We start from the raw sequence: 24,422 nt of genomic DNA, 5'->3' as shown, positions 1-24,422 counted from the left end.
CCACCCCTCAACAACCCCCCCACCCTCCCACAAAGCAGGCATTCCCTGATCTCTAAAAAATGTTACTTTCTTGTCTAGATAATATTCTTAAAGATCATATAAGCATTCCGATATATGAAGACATTCCTCTTCTCAACCCCAATTTATTTATTCTTTCAATTCTGTTTTCCAAAAGGATGACCCATAACCTTGATGTATCTGAGTGAGATTATGTTCAAACAGCTAGGATTCTACTGAGTAGAAACAGATTATATTTTCATTACTTCTGTCTCCTATAAATCTTATAATATACAGAGTATATGACCAATACTGAAAAGCAACATTCTGTTTTGCTATTTTTTTTAAAGTTCACATTGATTCCCTTATTAGACATCGGATAGAATATAGATATCCAAATATTCACAGAATGGTTCTATGGCTCTTTCAAGGGGACACATGGCCTAGCAGATTTCAAACATGCGTCTGATGAACAAGTCCTTCAGATCATGTCTGGTATCCTTCATTTCTTTTTTTTTTCCATTTTCAAATCAACCATACTGCAAAAAGAAAATGCCAACAACAAAAATGAAGAAAATGTTTTAAAAAGCAAGTTAAAATCTGTACTCAGATTTCATCAGTTCCCTCTCTAGAAGTGAATAACACTTTTCATCAGAGATTTTTTGGTATTGTCTTGGATCATTGCTTGGCTGAGAAGGGCTAAGTTTATCATAGTTGATCATCTGATGATATATCTGCTACTATATACAATGTTCTCCTCGTTCGGCTCACTTCACTCAACATTAGTTCCAAGGATCCATTTCTTTTTCTAAAATCTTCTGTTCATTATTTCTTATGGCATAATGTATTCCATTACATTCATATACCACAACTTACTTAGCTATTACCCAATTGATGGTCAGTCCCTCACTTCCAATTCTTTGCCATAACAAAATATTGCTATAAGTAGTTTTATATAAATGTCTTTTTTCCCTTTTCTTTAATCTCCTGGGAATAGAGACTCAGTGGTTACACTGAATCAAAGGATAGTCACAGTTTTCGAACCCTCTGAGAATAGTTCCAAGTTATTCTTGGATAACTGTGAAGTAGTATGTCAGAGTTGTTTTAATTTGCACTTCACTAATCAACAGTGACTTAGAGCATTGGGCAGCTAGATGATGCAATGGGGAGAGCACCTAACCTAAAGTCAGGAGGACCTGAGTTCAAATGGGACATCACAAATTTACTAGCTTGGGCCTCACATCCAGGGCTATCTCTGGTCAGCCTGATTCACATCTGGGCATTAGATCCAGGGGGCTCTGGAGGAGAAAGTGAGACTGGTGACTTAGCACATCACTCTCTCACTCAAATCCAATTCAAATGCATGTTATGGTATCACCTCCCTGATGTCATGGTCTTCAAGAATGGAGGACAAACATCAATGCATGTCAAGTTCCATCTCAGAGATGCATTTTTTAAATTTGCATTTTTCAGTAGTGTCTTAAAGTCTTTTAAATGACGTCTTTTATTGCAAAGAGAACAGTTTTCATAAATAATTCTCAAAAAGTTAAGTTTTCTTGAGGGGGCATTTTCCCCAGGTCAACAGCAATCTCACTTCTACAATGAGAACGTTACAGTTCTAGCTTCTTATCATGGATCCTTCTGTTGCTCTGGCACTGGAGTATCAAGTGAAATTTCTCGGGGTCTCCTTTTTTTGAACTTTAGATAGTTTTTCTTCTTTTTATTTCTGCTCCAGAAAGAGAGGAGTATTAACATGATACAAATTCATTTTGACTGGGAATGCCACTTATAGACTAATGTTGAGTTCCTTACCCTTATTAATGAACCTTTAGTACAGATGTTAAACTTCTCTTTGGAGTCTTTTATTTTTCTCTGGGTCTCCTTTTGAAGAAGATGCATTCAAAAGCTATTAATTCTCTTGATCTCTACATCTCTATTAATTCTCTTGATTCTCTAACTATTTGTCAGCTTCAACATATGGTCATAGATTGCCTGGTTCCCAAGAGGAGTCATAGATTTCATGCTTCTTTCCTATGGCTGCAGGATTCCACTCATTCTTAAAAAGAATAACATTCATCTACATCAATTCTGAGAGGGCAGGTATATCCCCAGCACCCTGCCATACCAGAGTCCTGGAGTCCAGTCAGGGAAAATTCAGACTTCCTTAGGTGACATCAATTCTACACTGAATTATTCTAAAGTTGGAAAACCCTTTATTCTAACATACAGTAGTTTAATCTCTTATCATTAATAAAGTTAGCATTTGGAGGTGGCTTTGAAATGCATTTACTAGTACATTGAGGTATTCTAACTCTTTAATCCTTTCTATTATAATTGCAAAAAAAAAAACCTTTTTCATTTTCACTTAAGATATAGCTTGGCTTCTTCCAATTCCTGATCCTGTTTTTGATTGCTGAAGCTAGCCCAGTTTCATTGAGCTTTTGCACATTGAGTCAGCATTTCTCTGTCTCTGTCTCTATATGTCTGTCTCTGATCTCTATCTCTCTCTGTCTTAGTTTCATCATCAATGCTCCAAATTTAACAGCAATTCTACTAACTATATTTTGAGTAATTATCATAGGGTAGACTACAATGCATAGTACTTAAGGATACGTCACAGTAAAGTAATAATTCTTAGCTAAGTTGTGATCAGTGAAAATAAGAAACTTCTGCCAGAGCTCATACAATTAGAATTCACTTCAAATCAGATTCAATTTTGAATTCAAATTCAAAGGTCTATTTCCTTTGAGCTGAGAAAAAAATGTTCTTATTTTGCATAATTATAGGTTCAAATAGTACAAATTCAAACGCATGAAACCACTTCCAGGGATTCACTATTTTCACTAATTAGGATCCAAATATAGAATTAGCATAAAATTGGTGGTTATGGGAAATACAGCAATTCTATTCAAAAAGAGAGAACCAAGGGAAATGATAAAGCAAAATCAACATTAACTAAAAAAACAAGTTAAAGAAAATCTATCTGGATTACTCTAAACTATAGCAGCAGTTTAAAAAAATAAAATTATTAGATGAGATCTCACAAATAGCCACTAAGAGGCACTGTATCTCTATAGATGGATATATATCCTTCACAGACTTTAAGGTAGTGAATGTCCAAATAATTTTTTCACATCCTTCAGTTAGTCATTAAAAAAATAAACACTTCTAATGTATGCATCTTCATAAATTATACATATAAATTCATGTATATGTATATATGTACTATGCCTTATACTGATAGGCAAATTAAATAACATTTTTAAAAGGATACAGATTGAAGGATAAAATAAAGAAGAAATGAATATTTTAAAATGATATTTCAGAAGTGTTAAAAAACTATATTTGCTCTCACTAAGAACAAAGTAATTATTTCAAGATATATTGTAGTAAAATTCCTTTTGCATATGGATTATACAAGATAACAGTTTACGGGTTAGACGCAGGTTCTTTCCAAAATTCTAATTGATTAATCCTGTGCATATATCACAGTTTGACATCAATTTCTGATGCAGTAATTGAAAAATCTGATTTTAATATCTGTTCTATCTGAAAAAGTTATCTCCAAAAATATGAAGAAATGGAATTAAGTACATGATAGGCATCACCTAATATTTTGTTTTATTAACTCACCTACCAATTGTGCACAGGGTTTTATTGAAATTTGATTAGGAAATTCCTCTCTTAGAGTCAACAGATTTAGATTCAAAAAGACCTTAGAGGTCATTTTTTTTCAGGGTGCTTTTAAATAATAAATTAAGATTTGCTGGTAGCAGGAGGGAGAGGGAAATAATGAAGGTGAGACAGGCATAACTTGCCTCATGGGGGTTTTTATCATGGAAAACACTTGAAGGGCTATTTTTATTGGGTAAGTGTTGTTGCTTGTCCTTCATTTTCAAGTGGACCACTGACCTCATGGAGTGATGTCTCAATTTACAATGAATTGGATTTGTGAGGCAGAGTTGCACAAAGACTCATTCTCTCTTTTAAAGTCATAGCATTCCAGTGGCAAGAGAAAAGTCGTCTTCATGCTTGAAGAGAACTAAGATAACTTCACTATGTGAGGGTCAAGGTTCATTGTGATCCACTGTGGCTGGTCAGACCAGTACAAGTTTGGATGGTTCTACAACAGGTGAATGCAATTAATCCATCTGCACATTTGGAATCTCCAAATGTCTTTTAGGCTATAAAAGAAGAGGGATACATTTCAAAGTGTAGGTAATATTAAAACTATTAACAAAGAATTCAAAACTTTTAAAAAATGAATTGAATGGATCTTTGCCTTCATAGCATCTGGAATCATTTTTTTTTCTGTGTGTTTGTGTGTGTGTTTGTGTGTGTGTCTACTAATTATGTGAAAAGGTGACAAATCTCTCATTTTACAGATGACACCAATGGGATGTGTATGATTTATAGGAACAAGGGATTCAGACATAGGAGCAAGGTTAAATTTCATTTTTTTTAAAAAGGAAGCAATTTAGACAAAATTATACAAGTGATAGCAGGGCTAGGATTTGAACCCAGATATTTCGATTCAAAATCCAGTATTCTATGGATCACACCATTCTCCTCCAAAGCCCTAAGTAAATTGTTCTCTCAGTTAACCAACCTCTGAAGAATCTTCTGCTAATGTGAAACTTAAATTGCATTATCCTAAGTCTGAATTGCCTTGTTCTACTTCTTTCTTGCTAATCCTGGCTTTCTTAGACTGAACTAGCTCTTTTAGGATATCCTTATCTAGGTGCATTTTTTTTAAGTGGCTGATTGTTTGGCTTGCCTCACTCTGTACTCTCCCAAGGATTATCCACCTCCTTCTTCTGGTAGGAATAACTGGCTCAACAATCCCACCTCTTATCTCCCCTCTGCATATGGTGCTCTGTTTGAGACTGGGGCCCACATGCCAGCCAGTCTGGACAGTATACATTTAAATTCATAATGATGTGTGAGGATTTGAGATAGCCATTTACTTCTTGGATTGCACAACTCCAGAGGTGGCAGCAATTAAGTGATGAGAAAATTATCCTTTTCGTACCCTATTTACGGTATTGTATATGACTTAATTAACTAGTGTTTGGTGATGGTGAGACAGTTGCTACATGATTGCAGCTATCATTAATATGATGCTCTCTGAGCTGTCAGCTGAAGATTCTCCCTTGTATTCTTGTTCTAAATTGCTCCTTAAATGGAGTTGTAAACTGTAGTCTTTAAGGGATAAACATTATATAGGACTCAGAAGAGAGTCTCAGATATGTGTTAATCCATGGATACAGAGGAACAACTGTAAATCCAAGATAAAAAAGGAGTGAAGAGTTAAAACAACAGAATAAAGGCAAAGCTGGGGAAATGAAGTCATAACAATTTTGTCAGTCAAACAGATTTACTTGTGTTGACAGAGGACCAGAAGCAGTAGCTGAAGAATAATGTTCAGGGGCAATGGTATAAGAAAGGATTAAAATCAAGCTCATTCTTGAAATATGCTTCAGCAGACTGATGAGATCAAGGGTTTAGCTTTGTTTGTTTAGCAAGCATTGTGATTAGGAAGCCCACAGACTCTGTTACAAGCCAGTATCCTTCTTACCATCTCAAGAACTGTGTCAACAGAATGTTCAAGGACTTGAGTGGCACATTCCTTGTGACTGGATTGCTTACAGTTACATGCAAGGAGCCAACGTCGGTGTCACTGATTTTAACTGAAGTCACAATAGGGATTTCTTAAAGTGGGTTCCAAGGGAATCCGCAATGTCATAATGACTGTTGTCTCTCCGCAAGAGCTGAGGACAGGAATAACTCGCCTCACGGGGGGTTTTATCATGGAAAACACTTGAAGGGCTGTTTTTATTGGGTAAGTGTTGCTGCTTGTCCTTCATTTTCAAGTGGACCATTGACCTCATGGAGTGATGTCTCAATTTACAGTGAATTGGATTTGTGAGACAGAGTCGCACAAAGACTCATTCTCACTTCTAGAGTCATAGCATTCCAGTGGCAAGAGAAAAGCCAACACTACTGATGATGGCCCAGGATGCAGTGGATAGTCGTAGTATCTTTGATATCTGATCAAGCTTTAAGAATTCTACAGTGTTTTAAAAAAATTGGAACAATTTTTTGGAACAAATCCACTCATTCTCCCAGGAGAATGTCATCCCATACTTGGAATAGACATCCTCCAACTCACCAATGGGTTTGATTTTTGTTGGGGGGTTTTTTGCAAGGCAGTGGGGTTAAATAAGTTGCCCAAGTATCTGAGTCTGGATTTGAACTCAGGGCCTCCTGACTCCAGGGAGGGTGCTCTATTCACTGCACCACCTAATTGCCCCTCACCAAGGTGTTTGAGACCTGTATGTTACCCTCAACCTGCTTTTAACAACTGTCATGAGAGTTTTACCAGTGTGTGGCTGCAGCTTCTTAAAGTCACAGATGAGAGTTGGGTAGAAACCAAACATAGATGCTTATTCACCTTTGTATGGATATGAAGTAATTATTGAATGAGTGAATTAAATACCTGACTATTGTACTGTTTTTGGAGGGAGTAATTGTCAATTCCCCCTACCAAAGAAATATAAAAAGAGTTTAAATCACCCTGAAAATTCCATTCTGGGATAAAATAGTTATAGACATATAAAAAGCTTTCAACACCAAAACTGTAGAGGCAAAGGAGAAAATAAAAGGTTGCCCATGATTATCACTTTTCCTATATACTTCTCATACAGTGTGGTCCAGACACAGATTTTTAGAGAATATAGCTGCAATGTGGTTTCCTCCAAACTACAAAAGGCAAATTGAGAAATGGCAACCTCTATGGGGATGAGATAGGATGGGGTGGATAAAATGTATCAAAAATTAAAAACAAAAGAAAATTCTGTTCAAAAATTTAAAACTGAATGTGATAGATGTTAAAAGGAAATCATACTCTAACCTCTACAAAAGAAAATAAAATGGACAACCTGGGGTGGCATGTTACTCACTTTCCTTAGGTAGGCCATTGGTTATAACATACAGATACCCACTTTCCACCATTCAAGTCTATGGTTCCTCAGATCCATTTTTCCAGATGTAACTGGACCGTCAACCATCTTCCAATGTGATCCCCTGAATTGGAAATTGTCCTTTCTTCCTAAGATCTCTCCCAGGCATCTTAGATGTTCACCCTATACTCTACTTTGCAATAGACTCATTTGTCTGTTTTGCAAACTTTATTAGGGAAAGAATGATTTTACTCATCTCTGAGTATTTTTTATACAACCAACCCATCTAAGTACCTCTTACACTGGATGTCATTGGATTAAGGCTCCCTGTAGTCAGGTAACATTAGCAAGAAGCATATCTGGAAATGTTCTGACTGTAAGATTAGGGCCACAAGGATTTCATATGGTTACAGTATTCCTTTTGAATTTCTATGGGAATAGAAGACTGTGGCTAATGCTTCCTAAATATCCACTGATATGCATTCTGGAACTGCTATGCTTTGGAAGACTGCTTACACTTAGTCTAGAAAAAAAAATATGAAAGTAACCTGCTCATCTGAAATCCATTACTGGAACCAAGCAAATAAGCAGTGGATGACTTTGCTCTTTTTTTAAATCTGATTATGTTTTCTGAAAGAAATTGAGCATAATGTAAACAGTAATACTTGGAAAGAGTTTAATTTTGAAAGGTGTAATAGTCATGAAAATGAGTTGGCTAAGTTTATTTGAGATGTCACACAGAGCTTGCGATGATCCAGATCAGCTCTGTAATATAACCTTTTTAAACACACACACACACACACACACACACACACACACACACACACACATTCATCAGATGATGCTATGTGTCTGTTTTACAATATAGAATGTGAGAGTTTATGAGATATCAAAATGGTAAATAATGAAAAGAAAAATGATCAGAATAGACTGAGACATGCGGCTAACAATGTAATGAGAAAAGAGATGAATTAGTCACATTGTGAGATGATGGGATATCACAGAGAGCTTAGGGGACCAAATAAAGCCTGAGGGACACCCAGCATTGTAGGGAGATTTTATAAGAAGGTTCTATGACAAGATAAGGGTTAGAATCACACAGTATATTATGCATATAAATATATTATATATATATATATATATATATATATACATACATAAAGACTAGGATAGATCTAGTCTTAACCTGCACTGAAGAGAAGCTTAGAAATGCATTTAAATGAATCCAGTGAAGAATATATGCTTGCAAATGAGTGTATTTGAATTTATTTAGACAAATTTAAATATTATATGAAATTCTTCAATAATTTCCATATCTCAATCAGAATTGAAAGAGTAAATCCATTCAATGTTACATAATGTTAATAAATATGAAATGTTCATTTTAGTTTTGTTCAAAAAAAGTAAATTATTCAATTCACTCTTACCTCTAATTAAAGATTCCCTGATGTAATAAGGTAGAATGTAATATAATTCAGGTTGTGTGATCAGATGCTTTAACTCCTATTTTATCAATAATATAAAAAATAATTTAAAATGATCTTTCTGATTCATCTAAAATATTCATGTCAAATGGATCTTAAATGTTTCTGTTGATTTTCCCTTTGTTTAGGCAAATTGTCACCCATCCATAGTTACTCACACTTTGGGTCTTCCCATAAAAAAGCCACATGGGTTCCAAATAACATTATGGGCCTCTCTCAGTTCTCTGAATGTTATATAAGGGTAACAATAGAGTCTAATTGCTCTGTCTTAGTCTGGCCATATGACTATCCCTCATTTCTTTTGAACATTTTTATTACCTTTTTTATAGATCTTAATTTATTAAGTATTGCAGTATGCCCATCTCCTTTGTCTTAAAAATGAAAGTCAGTTTTTATTCTTTGAAGGCTGACCTACCCTTGCATCCATAGCTAGATTTAGCACAAATGGTTAAATATTGTTCTTAATGCTTTTTAGGTTCAGGGACAAACCATATATTTATATCTATCTATATCTATTGATGTAGAGGGGGTAGCAAGAGAAAGTAACATATTGACTTTTTCTAGGTCCCTTTTTTATTTTTTTGGCATAAATAATATCCAAGTTTTCCCCATACTTTTACATCCTCCCTCTTTCAATATCCTCATAATTGTACCACCACCCACCATGGAAGTCCTCTCTATACATTTGATGTGATCTATATCTTTTTCCCATATTTTAAAATTTTAAACCCTCAACAATACTTTCTCCTCATCTATAAATATTTCCTTTTGTTTGTTTCTTTTTCTCTTTCTTTTTTTTAAAAAGCAATCATGCTGACCACTGCTATTATTGGATGTCATGATTGGACACTCTCTTGGAAAGTAAATTGTTTTCTATGGCACATCTCTCTTGGTTGAACTTCTGTACGAAATTATTAAACTTGATGCCCATATTCCATTTTTCATCATTGATGTTTTGTTTAAATAGATATTTCAATTATTTTAATTATATGACATCTTCCTTTACTATTTTTATTATTTCTTCCATAATCTAATTTTATTCTTCCTTTAAACAAATTGATAATCAGATGTTATACAGATGGTTGGATCAGGAATGACAGGAAAAAAGATGATTATTTCTATCAATTAAAATTAAATTAAATTTTTCTGATGTATTTAAGGGTCATAATATATACCATTTTCATATGTAATTGAGTTCCTTGATAATAGGGATTATTTAATCTTTGAATTTGTACTCTAATGAAACCTAGCAGATGCTTTAAAATGTTGTTGCTTAATGGAAGCATGCCGAGTAGTCATACTTAAGGATTGTCTACTATTTTTTTGCACTTTGAGGAATTATCCCTAATCTCTATTTGCTAACATATTTCTCTGTTTTCACCTTTCCATTGTTGTCACCAAGCATCAACATCAGTCATTTTTTTAGTCATGTCTAACTCTTGATGATTCCATTTGGGGTTTTCTTGGCAAAGATACTAAAGGTTTTTTTTTTTTCATTTTTTCACTGGATCATTTTCCTGATCAGAACCTTATGGGTAAGTAACTTAGCCAGGTTCGTGTAACTAATAAGAGTCTGAGGCTAGATTTGGCCTCAGGATGATGAATCTTTTCTACTTCAGGACTAGTGTTCTTTTGTTTTTTGTTTGTTTGTTTGTTTTTTGCGACACCTGACTACCCCATAAAAATCAGAATGTTCTGGTTTAATTTGAGAGACCTCGTTTAGTTCCTTGGGTAATGTTACTATAACTTTACCTTTTATATCAGTTGTCATGAATGAAATGATCATTATTTTCCTGGTAGTCTTTTTGGAACTGTGTATTATAAGCTCAGTATTTAGAGTTGAGCAAATATTCTTTGGGCATATAATATAAAACAAACTCTATCAACTTCTTCCTCATTTGCCCATTCAAGGAGAACCTAAGAGTTATCCTTGAATGTATCTACAAATCTTTTTTCTCTTTGTTCAGAGAATGTCAAAGCTGATACGCTTCAATAAAGTAATTTAGATGTCTACACTTTGTTCACTGTATAAGGGATTTAACATTTAGTATGCCAGTGGTTAAACTAAGGTTTATAGATGATTCTAAAATGATGTTATTCTTCAGACCTTTTGTCCATTTTCTAATTCTACAACATAATTATTAAAGCAGAAAAAAATACAACCAAAACTGAAAGTCCTTTTGTAGTTGCCCATCATCTCATAGATCGATTTGCCCACAGAATGTCCAGGCAACTGTTGATGAGATCTCAAACTTAGACAGACAGGTTTTGGAGACTAGGCTTAGTTGCATTAAATGTACATACAGTCAACTAGGTGATGCAATAGATAGAACACTGGTCCTGGAGATCAAATCCTGATGATCAAATCCTGTCTCATAAACTTACTAACTGTGTCCCTGGACAAGTCATTAAAAAAAACACTCTGTTTTCTCATTTGAAAATGGAGATAATAGTTACCCTATGGTTAATTGTGAAAATAAAATGAGATTATACATAGACAATTCTCTGCTAACTTTAGAGTGTTATATAAATACTATCATTATCATCATCATCATTACTAATTATTATTATTACTTTCCAATAAAGCAGAAATCCCCGAGTTTCTGCTTTGTTAGCACACAGAATTAACTCCACTGTGGGATAAGGCATCAAAGGAGGACTGTGTGGAACGCTACCTTGCTTATTAAAAATCATAATGGAAGTTCCTTACAAATGGCCCCAACTGAGGGACCAAATGAAATTATCTTTATGAGGAATATTTGGATGATACATTCAACAAGTGGGGAACAATCTATAAGCATTTAAAACAGAAAAAATAAATAAAAATAAAAATATTATATTTTCAAAACAACTCATATCTATATCTTTCTCTAGCAAAATAATGATATCCACCAAACAAAAAGTTTCTCCATTCTAATAGAAAGGGAAAAAATGGCTTTATCAATAAAAATTTTGTGATCATCAATCATCATCATCATCATCAAGAGAGAGACAACATGACATAATGGAGAGAGAGAGATCTCATTTTAAGTCTACCTCTCACACATTTTTTGTTCTGTGATCTTGGACCTTTCATTTATTCTTTCAATGAAACCGAAGTTCTCTAACACTATAAAAGTTATCAATCTTTATTGATAGAAGTTTCCTCTAATTCTGACACTAACTCAGATTTTAGCTCTGCCCCTATTTCTGACTCTGATCAGTGAAATCAAAGATCTGGAACAAAACATACACATGCATGCTTGCATACATACATGCACAAACTCCATGAAATCCACTAGTCCTGTTTAAATGATTATCATAAAAATAACTGATGAAACATTTACTGCAATATTTTTGTAGCATAGAGAAGGAAATTGAGAGTCAGAAAGGAAAAGTCACTTATATAGAGCCAGACAATGAGGTGGTTGCAGTTCAGTCTTGGACTTGAATTGTTTTGATTGTTGTTAGAGTCCTATTTCTACTGAGGAATGAAGTTAGGTGGTACAATGGGTAAGGAAGACTAGAATCCAGAAGATATGGGTTTCAATTTCATCTTGACTCCTTAACTGTGTGATCCTGGACAAATCAGTAACTATTCTCAGCCTCAGTTTCTTCTTCTGTAAAATGAAAATAATAATAATAATAACCTCTACTTTACAGGGCTTTTGTGAAGATAAAGTGAGACAATAATTGTCCAGCACTTTGCTAATCTTAAATCAAATCCAGGGATTATTATTCTACCACACTTGCCATTTGTTTTGTACAAGAATAATATTTAAAAGAGGACCTAACGTGATGTATCATCTTATAGTTCATTAGGTACAAAACATAAAATGTTCTCATTTGATTCTCCTCAAAGGCTCCCAAAGAGGTAGGCACCACAGAAACCTATATAAGAAGAAAAATAGATGCTTAGCAATAGTCACCAATTTGTTCAGGTTCATGTCCTTGTCAGGAGCAGAATTTGAATCCTTATCTTTTTTTTAAGTTTTATTTTGGCAAGGCAATGGGGTTGAGTGGCTTGCCCAAGGCCACACAGCTAGGTAATTATTAAGTGTCTGAGGCCGGATTTGAACCCAGGTACTCCTGACTCCAGGACCGGTGCTTTATCCACTGCACCACCTAGCTGCCCTGAATCTTTATCTTTATGACTCTGATTCCCATCGACCATTTTTTTATTTTTATTTTTTGCCTAAAATATACTAAGCTGTATATGAGTAAAGACTGAAGCTAAGATTATGTAATCAACTTTTAGGGAAATAATAGAAAAGTGACTTCATGATAAAGATGATGTTTGGTCTTTAATCTCAATGTGATGCCATGACAAGCATATAAATTGCATTTGAGTGAGGGGATTCTGGGCTAAGTCACTAGTCTCACTTTCTCCTACAGAGTCATGTGGGTCCAATGGCCAGTTATGAATCCGGATGACTGGAGAGGGTCGTGGATTTGAGGCAGTGTTAAGTGACTTGTCCAAGGTCACACAGCTAGTAACTATCAAGTGACTGAGGCTGCACTCCTGTCCTCCAACTCCTCCATCTAGCTGCCGCTAGAAAATATGACTTATTCACACATATGTATGTGCATTATCTGATATATAATTTGAGTGTAATGTAGATTGATTCATTGCAATAAAATAGGAGCAAACATGCTAATAAAACCTCTTCTAAAATAAAAACACCAAAATTATAGGTCTCAATACCCAGGAGAAATGGCATTTTTTTCATCTTTCTTATGCCTTTCCTCATTATATTGATTTTGTTGTAGGCAATTTTTCCATTGCATTTTATTTGAATGGAAGAGTAAATAACAAAGCCCTCCAACTGTCAATTCAGATGGAGAGAAATAGTTCATTCTCACAGAGCATTTTCATCTTCATAAACATTATCAATATTACTTTTGATATATGAATGGAATCTAATTTACATTTCTTTTTCCATACCTATATACAGCATCCTAGGTACAGTTTGGGGTGATGTATTTTGGAAGAACTCAAATAGTTGCCCAGAAATTGAAATATATATATAGTAAATCTGGCTTTGTCTTTGTGTCACTTTTGATTTGTTTCTGAGTGGTTGATTTTGATGCAATAATTTTGATAGGCAACCTTATGAAAAATCTTGCTTACCCAGCAATCTTATGAAAGGTCAGAGGTATTCAGTGGGATAGTGCTAAGTAAAGGGAATGATATTCTGTGCCTCAAGAAATCTTTTCTCCATTGTCAGAAATCTAGAATTGTATATTTCTTAAAAGATGGGGAAGTGCACTGAAAATCAAATACAGGAGAAAATTTTTTTTTCTACTTGATATATTTTTGTTGTAAAGTGTTTAAAGCAGTTAACACAGAGCTTAGCATAATCAATTGATTATCAATTGACTAATCAATTGATTGGTCTAAGAAATAGAATTATCACAATACAGTGTTTTATGTTTTATGCTTTATGTTTTATGTTGAAGATACTTACTTCCCTTCATCTGGTAACCTGTCTAATTAGATGGTAATTGTCCTTTTAGAACCACAGTTGAAAGGAATACTTCATACTATTGTCGAGATGAGTGATTTGGAGAAATATCTTAACTTCAGTAAGAAACAAGTCATATTTGTCTGATAGTGGTACCTATTTTGAAGGACATCTACAAATCAAATCCCTAAAATAGCAAATCTAACTGAGTTATTCTTACAAACCTTACCATATATCACTTTATGTGATTCTTACCTATGCAAATATTTGTTATAAGACTTATGAAAAATATGAGTGTTTTAGATATAAATTTGTGTAATGGAGAAAGGGGGTAGGAAGTAAGGGTGGGAGAAAGAGGGAGAGAGACAGACATAGAGGCAGAGACTCAGAGAGGGAGAGAGAGACAAAGTGAGAAGAAGAATCGGACAAAGGAGGAGGAAAGAAGGAAGACTCTTTATATAAATATATGTGAATATATATTCATACATACATACACATATGTGTCTATGAGTATATAATATGTACCAACATCCCAGGAAAGGGTTAGCATTAATCTAGAGGAAAGAGAAGCACATAAATGGAACAAACCACAGGCATTCAGGTCTTCACAATTAACTTCCAATGTTCTATCCACTGAAAGATTTTGATACTTTTGTCATATGTAGAAATGTTGATGTTTCTGGTTATATGATATGAGTTGTGTAATATAATATGTCATATTATAAATATAAATATATTATGAACATGTGTTCTATGCAATATGATATAGGTAATATGGGATAATTTTAGAAAGGAAGGATGAATGACCTGATAAGTATGATTTTACTTGGTAGGTGATGAGGAACCAAAGAAGAAATGTCAAGAGAGTGCCACGATGATCAAGGAAGGTCCATTTGGCAGGAGTGGGAAGAACAGAGTGAAGAAGGGAAAGAATCATTATGGAAATTTTTTATACATTTATTCGAGTCATCTAGGTGGGTGATAATGAATATTTCCCTAAGGTGCTAGAAGCAATTATCATTCAGTGAACATTTCTGAATAAAGCTCCTAAATAGAAAAATTGAAAAGCATCTTCTGTTGATATCTTGTGCTGGGTAAAAGTATTTTTTTTCAGCAAATGGATTCCCTATCAGGAACCACTTTCTTCAAAGCAGAGATTTTGAAATAATAAAATAAAAGTAATGCTGACCTTGGCAGTTGTAGACCAAAAAGTCTAGAGCTACTCTTTATCATTCCTAAGGAGATCCATAGTCAGAATGAATTAAATGCTCAGTTTTGAATATGTTGGAAACTTTAAGAACTGTACAGGTCATTAATGGACACATGTAATATCTACTACAATTCCATCAGGAATAATGTTAAAAAAATTTCCTCCTTACTAGTTAATATTTGGAAAACAACCATGACCACCTATTGACTTGGGTTTTGGCAAATCAGACAAAAGAGGTAATGGCCTTATTTGCACTCTATACTATTCTCTATTGAGACAGAGATGGAGTGATGCCTACCAGCAAACTACAAACTCTGCTCAAAAGAGCTGGGACAGAAATAGAACATGGTAAGACTAGAGTATATCATTGTCTTCCAAAATAGAGAATGTCTTTGATGAGACAAAAACAGGTAGGTAGTTAAGCAATAAAATTTCACTTCATATAAACTTGTTAAGAAGGTAGAAACTTGCTTACCTACAAAATATTCTCATATAGTGGGAGGTAAAGATATCAAGATTTATACCTTACAACTACTTAATTTCCATAGAAGACTCAGGTCTTCTAATGATCAGGGAGATGATTGACACTGAAGACCTAGGATAATGGGCTACTATAAAATGTATGGATTCCTGATGCATATATGCACTGGGAAAGTGAAGCTTGCAAGTCTATTATGCACATATCAACTAATTCACCAATGACTAATTGGTAGTTATCTGGACCATTTTTTCTTCATAAGCTATAGGTATTCTCAATTTCTTCTCTTGAGCACTATCGCCACATATCCTTAATTCATTTATCAATTGGGGAAGGGTTCTTTCTCTTATTCATTGGAGTGAATTCCTTATGTATTTTGAAAATGAAACATTTATCAAGATAAATTGAAACAATGATTTTCCCTTGTAATTTTTCACCTTTTATAATTTTAGCCTTATTTGATGTGCTGTTACAAGTGAAAAAAAGGTTTGATTTTATGTCATTGAAAATATTCATTTTTTTCTTTTGTGATTTTCTTTATTCCTTGTTTGGTCCCGAGATTTTCTTTCAACTAAAGAACTAAAAGTAATGCCCTCTACCATATTTCTCTGATTTGTTTATGATATGATCTTTTATAACAAATCACATGGTATTTGTAGCTACCGAAGGATTTTTTGGCAACTGGTAAATATAATAATGGCATTAATATATAGGTACAACTGGGGATTTCTTATTCTTATTCTTATTGACTATTATGTGTTTTACAAATATCAGTTCATTTCATCTTCACCATAACCCTGTGATGTAGGTAGTATATCCCAATAAAAAGAAAATGTCTTGCAAGATTTCTAAATCAAAGAGATATCTGAGGCTGGATTTTAACTCAGGTCTTCCTCAATACTGGTCCAGCACTTTATCCTCTGCTCTACCTTGTTGTCTCAAATTCCTATCTGGTTTCTGTGACTACATATTCTGATTGAGAATTAAAGGCATGGATAAAAGGTTTCATAATTATATCGGGGCCTGATATTTCTTTTTCCAAACCTAGATATTTCTACGTGGAAAGAAGATAAAGGAATTTTACAGGACTAAATTTTTATATTGGGGTCCTCACATAAGGTAAATCAGGAAATGGGAAATCTTGAGTTCAAATCAGATAATTCTTAGTTATGTGGCTTTGGGCAAACCTTTTAGCCTCCAGTTACTTCAGTTTCCGTTCTTCTCCTCTATTAAATAGGGATAATAACAGTCCCTACTTCTAGGGTTGTTGTAAGAATAAAATGAGATTATATTCAAATAACCCTTTGGAAACCTTAAAGTGAGATGACAGATGGCTCAGTATAAAGTACCAGGCTAGGAGTCACAAAGATTTGAGTTCAAATTCAGTCTCAGTCACTTTCTATCTGTGTCCCTGGGCAAATTGTTTAACCCTTTTTGTCTCAGTCCCACACTTACAAAATAAGTCATAGAAGTAAATGGGAAACCAGTCCATTGTCTCCGTCAAGCAAACCCCAATTGGGGTGGCAAAAAGTTGGACACAACTGAAATAGGTGAACAACAGCAACAAACCTTAAAGTAAAATACACATACTAACTAATGAGGATGAGAAGGAGGATATTTCCAAAGCAAAATGCTCTGAATAGGAGAATTCAAATAATAATAATAATAATAACAACTTCAGGAACAAGAATAGAGTATCCTTTCCTGGCATAGGTGAGGATATTCACCCTTGACGTGCCATCATCCAACCTTTCTGGAGAGCAATTTGCAATTCTGCCCAAAAACTCATCATTTGATCCAGCAATAAAACTACTGGGTCTATACCCTGAAGAGATTATGAAAAAAGGATAAAATTATCCCTTGTACAACAATATTCATAGCAGCCCTGTTTGTGGTGGCAAAGAATTGGAAATTAAGTGAATGTCCTTCAATTGGGGAATGACTTAGCAAACGGTGGCATACGTATGTCATGGAACACTATTGTTCTATTAGAAAGCAGGAGGGATGGGAATTCAGGGAAGCCTGGAAAGAATTGAATGAACTGATGCTGAGTGAGATGAGCAGAACCAGAACATTGCACACCCTAACAGCAACATGGGAGTGATTATCAACCACGATGGACTTGCTCATACCTACAGTGAAACAATCAGGCACAATTTGGGGCTGTGTGTGATGGAGAATGCTATCTGTATCCAGAGAAAGAACTATGGAGTTTGAATAAAGACCTTCAATTTAAAAGTAGTTATCTTATTAGGTAATTTTGCTTTCTCTTATTACTTTCTGTTTCTTCCTTAAGGATATGATTTCTCCTGCATCACATTCAACTTAGATCAATGCACACCATGGAAACAATGTAAAGACTAACAAACTACCTTCTGTGGGGGGAATGGAGGGAGGGAAGCAAGATTGGGGGGAAATTGTAAAATTCAAAATAAATAAAACCTTTCTAAAAATAGTTATGGTTCTAGGCCTATTTTTGAAACTGATTCTTGTAACTATGAATAATTTATGTAATCTCTCAATATACTCATCCGTATAACTCTCTAAGTCTATAAATTATAATTATAAAACTAAATTACTGTTAAGATTTTTTTCACATTTGAGAGTTCTTAATGATAAAGAAATCATAAATCCTTTATTGTTTCCCTAATAACCGATAGAATCAAAGGTTTACCTTCCTTCTGTTTTTTAGACACATACACACACAATTGCTCATGAACATATATAAATAAGTTTATTGCAATATTCTGTGATGCATTTTTCTTGCTTACTAAAAGCTGACTTGAGTCCTTTTGTTTTCGTTATTACCATATTCCTGATTTATATGAATAGCCTCCTTGCCAGGGTTTTCCAGTCAAAGCAGATATAGAAAAAGGAACCCATCTCTGAGGTTAGGTAATTAGACTATCATCTCTGTATAACATGTGATAAATTACAAGAAAGACCTTTGTCTGAGTGACCTACACTTCAGTCCCTAAAACAGCTGTAATGCCTAAATGTGCCCAGATATAGTTTCATAAATGAAGTCAATCAATGACATCTCAGAGTTCCAATAAAAATTCTGGGTGTTCATTAAAAAGGACACAGATGCTCAATTGTTCTTGCTCTACTTGCTGCTTTATCTCATACATCTCATATGAATTGTGATGTTTGTGTCAATGTAGCATCAGTGGTATTTGCCCAATACTTTGCTGGGAATATAAAGATAAAAGATATATAATAATATAATATAATATGATATAATATAATATAATATGACATGGCATGACATGGCATGGCATGACATGACATGACATGACATGACATGACATGACATAATATAATATAATATAATATAATATAATGATAAAAGATAAAAGGCTCTTTACTCTATGAACTTAAATCCAATGATACCAGTAGAATTCAGTAAATTATTTCTTACATGGTCAGGAAATAGTTTCTTCTGGTTACAGTAAAGTAGCTTTATAAGCTTGGAAGTGTTAACTTCAATATAGAAGACACACATGGGACATTTGGCATCATGGGACCTGAACTGAACCAGAGGCTCTCAAGGCTGGAATTTCTTGGAAATACCGGAATCATCTCACTGGTGGCCATGTGTCCTACACTCATTTATCTGAGATGGAGTGGGTTCTACCTTATTCTCTTTTGGATATTAATTGTGACTTTGATTTTCCCTGGGATGGTCACATGCTTAAAAAAACAGAGATCTGAACAGTGGACATAGGAGGCCACTGTTCTCTCTGACCCCAAATTACTCCTCAGGTTCCACTCTAGACTTTCACAGAGACTCTGACACTTAGGAGGATTCGGACCTTCTTTTGGGAATCTCAATACATCTCTGGGCAGTGCGTGTTATCAGGTTCTACTTGACATTGATTAGAAACAGTGACATGGGAGACAGCAGGATGCTTATGTGGTCAGTCTATTTATGTATTTCCAATACCCTGCCAAAATTCTATGTAGAATTACAAAGATCTAAGATCAGATCCTATCCCTAATACTGTATCTCACAGTCTCAGAGTTTTCACCTCAACACAGCAGTTTGCTGGGCATTATTACTAGTATCAGTGTTATACTATTTTTTGAAGAGCATACTCAGAGAGTTGGTGATAATAATAATAATAACCACATTTATAGGCACATTTAAAATATGCCTAACACTTACAAAAATAATTTCATTTAATCCTCCCCAAACCCCATTGCTATCCTTATTTTATATGATGAAACTGAGGCACAGAAATATTTAGTATCTCTCTAAGGATTTAATTCATGTCTGAGGTCAGATATGAGGTCCAATATTGCTATTTGACACCAGGTCATACTTTCTGGACAGTAAAGAACTCTAATAATAGAGGGTGAATAAAATCAACACAATAGAAAAAAGTCTAATGTATTACCAAATAAGGCATATCTTTTTTTTCATTAAGTAGTCTGATAGGAAGAAAAAGGGGAAAGTATTGTTCTCTGTTTAAAGAATGTGAAATCATAGAAATGTAAATGAACAGAAAAGGAAATAAAAGTGTGCTTGGTATTACATCTTTAAAGAATTGCGGGATTATATCATGAATTGCATCTGATTTCAAAATTATTTTTAGAAGTGATTATATTGAGGTGAAGAAAAAACACCTCTAATGAAGCTGTCAGTTTCCACAGAGGAAATTATTCTACTTTTATTTATATTATGTATTATATATAGACACACACACACACACACACACACATATATATACATATATATATATATATACACTCCATTAGAAGAAAATAAATATCTCAAAAAAGAATAATTTCAAGTGATCACTGATAAGACATACATGAGAAAGAATGTGAGTTAGAATTCTTGGGGAGAATATCAGAATCTGATTAAATGTAACTCTGTGTAGAGAGAGAATATCTTCCCTGTTCCTTAATTCCAAATTCTCTTCTCCTAGCAACCTAAACAATACAGAAAATGTTAAGTAGTAATGAGTGAGGGTCAATGCTATTCATATAATGGGTAGGATTATAAGTTGGTTTATTTCTATTCTTTTTTAAATTCTCATCATTATGATGCTTCAATTAAATTCACCAGGCATTCAAGATGTGCCTTTAATTTGTCCAATACTTTGCTGAGACTATAAAGATAAAAGAGGAAACAGTCTCTTTACTGAACTTATATCCAAAAATACTAGTAGAATTCAATAAAATTGTAAAATGCAAAATAAATAAAATCTTTCTAAAAAATAGCTATGGTTCTAGGCCTATTTTTGAAGCTGACTTCTGTAACTATGAATTGTTTATGTAACCTTTCAGTATACCCACCCATATAAGTCTCTAAGTCTATAAATTATAATTACAAAACTTAATTACTGAAGATTTTTTTCACATTTGAGAGTCCTTAATGATTAAAGAAATCCTAGATACTCATTAGTTTGTACAGTGTAGATCAGGAAATAGTTTCTTCTGGTTACATTAAAGTAATTATGTATGTTTGGAAATGCTGACTTCGATATAGAAAACACACATGGGACATTTGGCATCAAGAGACCCGAACTGAATTTTAACTCCATTGCATATTAGTTGTGGTTCTTTGGACAATTTATCCAATTTCTCTAAGTCTTAGCTCTCTCATTTGTATATCTGGAGAAAGTTTTGTAAAATGTAAGGTGCTCTTGAAAGAGACTTTTTGCGGAATGGAATTGGAATGAGGTAGAGTTGAGTTAATATTCTGACTCTGATTCATCCATGGCTCTGGAGGAGAAAATGACGCTCATGATTAGCAGCAACCTCCTCACTTAAATTCAATTCTCTTGCTTGTCATGATATTACTCTGTCATGATCTTTTTTAAGAAAAAAAGGACAGACTTTATTATACTATAGATCCATGCATAAATCAAAGAAAATAAATTTAACAGAATGCATGTTAATAATAATAAATTATGATTCCAAAAGAATGCTATTGCAAAGAAGTAGGGAAGTAAAATGTATCAGGGAAAAAACCAGCAGTTTAAGAATTAAAAGGACTTGGCTTGGCTATTTGTTTTGTAGAACCTTGGAGAGTTCCATTAAGTCCCTGCATCTCAAGTTACTCAATAGTCCAATGCAGTGGTGAGACTACTTGAAATCAAATCTCTCTTCCATCAGAAAAATCTGTAAACTTTTCATATATATGAACTATACAAAAAAATTGCTTTCCTTTTTTTAATGCCAAGATTGTCCACCAGATGTCAGTGCAAGGTAAAGAATGCTATGCTGTATTTGCTAAAATTCATTCAGCAAAAGTGGTTAAAACAGAGGACATTTATGTAATACATGATTATATATATACATATATATATATATATGTGTATATATATATGTCTACATACACACATATGAAGAATATGGGTATATGTTTATTAATCTGATGCTAGAGGAGGTAAATTCACTGTAATAAGTATTGACCTTCACAGCTGACTCACAGTCAGAATAATGCAAAAATATGTTTCCATAAAACTTGAACAAAATGCCAAAGCAGTGGATAATTTATCATTTAAAGTTAAAGAACAAAAGGTAAATGTCAATATATATCACCAGCACTGGTTCATTCCTATTTTTTTACATCCAAATTGAATCCCTGAGTGGCTGAAGATTCTAGTAAGTGAACATTTCATGAGCTAATTAATAGATAGAAATTGTTGATTTGCAGTTTCTCCTATTGCAAATTTTATTTATTATTGTTTAACATCTAAGATTGAACTAGTCATGGAAAAGACAGTAAAGAATGAGTAGAAGGGAATTTTAAAATCGAGTGAGACAGATGTATAAGAAAAATGGTATCACACTCTGCTCCCCAGAGTAGAGAAGAGTTCATTCTTTGTTTAATAGCTCTAGCACCTATTAATGCCTGGAACACAACTGCAGAATAATAAATTGTTTTTGAGATCAATTTATCAAATCTATTACTGTGTATATTTTTCCTTTATCATTATGGCAAATGGTCAACTTACATTAGCATCAGACTAGTATTCCTGGCATTGTTAGTGGGCATCCTTGCCACATAGCCACTACTAGTTTACCTTAATTTCAATCCAAAGTTCACCTTTCCCCACCAAGAACTGAAATGTGTTGGCAAACATGATAGTAATAACTAACCACAGTCTAATGAGTATCAGGGATTGGTTGGTTGGTTGGTTGGTTGGTTGGTTGGTTGGTTAGTTGGTTGGTTTTTGTCCTTCTTTAACAAAGAAAACCAAAATGGCATCACTATGTTTGAGACAAAATATATTGTGACCTACTGTGGCTGAACAGACCAATACTAGCTTGGAATGTCGTAGTCCATGTGAAAACCTGGACTGGGTACTCTGAACTTATGAATGTCACATTTCCTTGGAAATGCTTCAATTCTGCCTTTTTAAGAGGGTCCAGCACCTTCATGTTGGGCAGTTCTGTACCAGTGTCTCCTGCACTGTACAATCAATTCTAAATTTCCTCAATGAGACCTTCAGGGTGTCTCAGTATTGCTTCTTCCTTCTCCCTTGTGAGCACTGTGACCAGGCCATTGTAGTTGAACTCTCTGTAGTAATGTTGGAATACCAGGCAGTTTAGCTCAAGAAAGGACCTCAGTGTCTGTTATCTCCTCCTGCCAGGTGATCATCAGAATTTTCCTAAGACAATTTAAATGGAAGCAATTCAGTTTCCTGACATGATTCTGGAAAACTGTCCAGGTTTCACAGGCATACAGCAATGAGATCAGCACAATAAATCTATAGACCTTCAATTTGTTAGTTTAATACCTCTTCTTTCCCATACTTTTTTTCAGACCTTCCCAAATACTGAGCTAGCTCTGGCAATGTGAATGTCAATCTCACTGTCAATGTGTACCTCCCTGCAAAGAACACTGCACCAAAGTAAGTGGACTTGTCCATCGAACTGAAAACTTTTCCATTTGCTGAAATCAATGGTTCCACATATGGATAGTGTGGTGTTGGTTGATGGAGCACCTGGAGGCTTTTTGGTGTTGTTAGACCAACATTAGCACAAGCAGCAGAGAACTGATCCATACTTTGCTGCACCTCAGTTCCAGAAGTTGCATTGAGTGCTCAATCATCTGCAAACAGATCATACACCATCACTCCTTCCATTTTGGTTTTGGCTTGCAGCCTTTCAAGTTAAAGAATTTTCCACCGGTGTGGTAGCTGACCTTAGGCATTGTTCATCTTCATTGAAGGCATTTGATAACATGGTTGAAAACATCATGCTACAAAATCTTGAAGCAAAAACACAGTCTTGTTTTACTCTATAGCTGACTGGGAAATCCTGAAAGGATCATTCACTATCCAGAACCCGGGCATGCTACTGTGATGAAACTGACATACAATAATGATGAACTTTTCCAGGCAACCAAATTTTAACATAATTTTCCATAAACTCATGTCTGATGGTATCAAAGGCCTTGGTCAGATCTACAAATTCTGTATACAGACCTCTATTCCTGTTCCTGGTATTTTTCCTGGAGTTGTTGGGCAGCAAACACCATATCAACTGTTTCTTGACCCTTTTTAAAGTCACAACTGGCTCTCAGCATGGTGACCAATTTCTAGATGAAATAACAATCTATTAAGGACTCTGGCAAGAATCTTACCAGCAATGAATAAAAGATTGTCACAGTGAACGTATTTCCTTTACTTTTATAGAGATGGACAATGGAGTCATCTTTGAATTATTGGGGGATAACTTCTTCATGCCATATAACCTGGCAAACTTCATCCAGTTTTTGGATGAACAAAGGAACCCCCACCAGCTTGTAGAAGTCAGCTGGAACAGAATCAGAACCAGGTGCTTTACCACTTAAAAGGAACCTAAACAGCATTCAAAACCTCTTCT

General features: G+C 34.5%; 1 protein-coding gene and 1 long non-coding RNA gene across 4 annotated transcripts in view; one reads left to right on the top strand and one right to left on the bottom strand.

Moving 5' to 3' along the window:
* The window catches only part of CTNNA2 (catenin alpha 2), a 1,546,517-nt gene that overhangs the window by 905,896 nt on the left and 616,199 nt on the right, over positions 1-24,422 (bottom strand). The gene's annotated exons all lie outside the window — the stretch shown is intronic.
* LOC141512936 (uncharacterized) lies at positions 5,683-23,419 on the top strand. Of its 2 annotated transcripts, none has more exons than XR_012475642.1 (3): positions 5,683-5,839; positions 14,721-14,861; positions 23,359-23,419. It is a non-coding gene; the product is annotated as an uncharacterized LOC141512936 (long non-coding RNA). The 2 variants fall into 2 exon arrangements; XR_012475638.1 differs by lacking the exon at positions 23,359-23,419 and adding an exon at positions 17,872-17,958.

This window comes from Macrotis lagotis, chromosome 1, assembly GCF_037893015.1.
Source record: "Macrotis lagotis isolate mMagLag1 chromosome 1, bilby.v1.9.chrom.fasta, whole genome shotgun sequence".
NCBI classification, from domain to species: domain Eukaryota; kingdom Metazoa; phylum Chordata; class Mammalia; order Peramelemorphia; family Peramelidae; genus Macrotis; species Macrotis lagotis.
The sequence above is the reverse complement of the archived record's forward strand: the minus strand, read 5'-3'. Positions and strand labels throughout refer to the sequence as shown.